Source organism: Haplochromis burtoni, unplaced genomic scaffold (genome assembly GCF_018398535.1).
Source record: "Haplochromis burtoni strain Fernald_Lab_line unplaced genomic scaffold, NCSU_Asbu1 Contig_876, whole genome shotgun sequence".
Lineage (NCBI taxonomy): Eukaryota > Metazoa > Chordata > Actinopteri > Cichliformes > Cichlidae > Haplochromis > Haplochromis burtoni.
The window spans coordinates 118,379-120,184 of record NW_024583237.1 but is presented as its reverse complement, the minus strand read 5'-3'; the positions used below and the strand labels follow the sequence as shown (position 1 = coordinate 120,184).

The 1,806-nt window shown below is 36.4% G+C and overlaps 1 long non-coding RNA gene across 1 annotated transcript; it reads left to right on the top strand.

The window, feature by feature from the left end:
• Positions 1-6: 6 nt before the first annotated feature.
• On the top strand, positions 7-1,796 carry LOC106632545. Its single transcript, XR_001335897.2, has 4 exons — positions 7-103; positions 255-348; positions 497-536; positions 701-1,796. It is a non-coding gene; the product is annotated as an uncharacterized LOC106632545 (long non-coding RNA).
• The last annotated feature ends 10 nt before the right edge of the window (positions 1,797-1,806 follow it).

The following is a 1,806-nucleotide window of genomic DNA, read 5'->3' as shown; positions in this document are numbered from 1 at the left end:
ACAGATGGAGGAGTTTATTACTGTGTGGCCACTAATGATCTGGGTAATCAGACATCAGCAGAGATTAACATGACTGTTAAAGGCCCATTGCCTAAAGAGGAAAGTATGTGCTCCCATCATTTTTTAAAAACTTTTTTGTATCTATTATATCTTTCATTTAAAAAAAACTACTTCAAGCAGTAACGAAGCCCAGCCTGAATCAATATGTCAACATAAAATCATTTTTTGTTTTTGTTACTTCATGATTTCTGTAGATTGTGCTTCAACAGACAAACTGTGGCAACATATTGGCGTAATTATTGGGATCATTTTACTCTTAATCTTACTCTGCTTGATAATCTTTGTTTGGTAAGTATCACACATGAAAGTAGAAAACACATACTGTTAGTGTCAAAAATATTTTAGCTGCAAATTAAAATATCTGTTTTCCAATAGATTAACTTTATTCACAATTATATTTAGTAAAGTTAATTTAACAGCCTCTTGTGTCTTCCAGCTGGTTAAAATCAAAGCATCAAAGACAACAACAGACTCAGGTAAGCGAATTAAAACAAAACAAAACAAAAATCTATCTGCAGGATAACTGACTGTTCTAGTGATTATTTACAGTAGCATCTTTGTCAGAGCAGTCTGATCATTTAATGTAACAAAAAAATAACAGAGTCAGCTTAAGGAGTATTCTATTATTTTAATTCCATAGATTCAAATAAATGAAAAGCAGGTTGTTGAAGAACCAGGAAGTAAAACAGAGGAAGTTGAAGAAAACATCCATTATAGTGAGATTAACATTTCCAAGCATCAAGCATCCTCTGACTCAGTGCAGGACAGAAGACAGGAGCAGGATACAGAGTACGCACAGGTGCAAATCAGCAAGCCAGAAAACAACTTAACACAGAGTCCTCATGTCCAGGAGGAACTCTACAGTGAGGTGAAGAAAATTTAAAATGTTGTAAAATGACATTACTTCAGCATCGACATACACACATGGAGCCTTTCTGTGGGTCATTTTCACAGTTCAGTGATGACAAAGAAACAACACCCTGCAACTTTTCATGTTCTGTTTTCATTTTCTTGTGTTCATGAAAAATCTGAATAAGGAGAAGTTTCAGCACTTCAATAAGGAACTGGTTTCACATGTCAGTTCTGTAAAACTGAAAATCAAAACCTACACATGCTGCAGTTGAGTTTTTTTCTGCACTCTGCACTCAACACTTGTGTCAAGCTCACGTTTCCCAGTCTATGCCTCTCTTTTATTTTGACATTCTTGTGTTCCATGTCCAGTGTGTTTCGTTTTGCTTCCCTTGTGTCATCGTGTTTATTTGTATTGGCTGTTTCCACTTCCCCCATTATCCCTCTGTGTATTTCAATCTTCTGTCTCCCTTTGTTTATCTGTTTTTATTTGTGTCATGTCACTGGAATTCTCAAGTCTCATCATGTTCATGTTTCTCAAGTCTAGTCCTAGTTCACCCAGTATAGGTAATAGTTTAGTTTTCAGCTTTGTGCGCCTTTGCCATTTGCTTTTGTATTTTTTCACCAGCCGGCTCGCTTTTTGTTAAAGAGAGGACAGCTGATGTCATTATGCATCGGACTGTCAGGGTTCATATGCCTTTTTCAGGATCAAATTCAAGCACGTTCAGCACTTTCAACGTCCCTTTTCAAGCTTTTCCAGCCCCCCCCCTATTAAAATGCATGTTTCAATTTGCATCACCTCAGTAAGACCATTTAAACAAATCATCCTAGGTGAACTTTGTTCCTTTGTTCCCCTTTTGTTAAAAATGCACCACACAAAAATACTGCAAAAGGAAA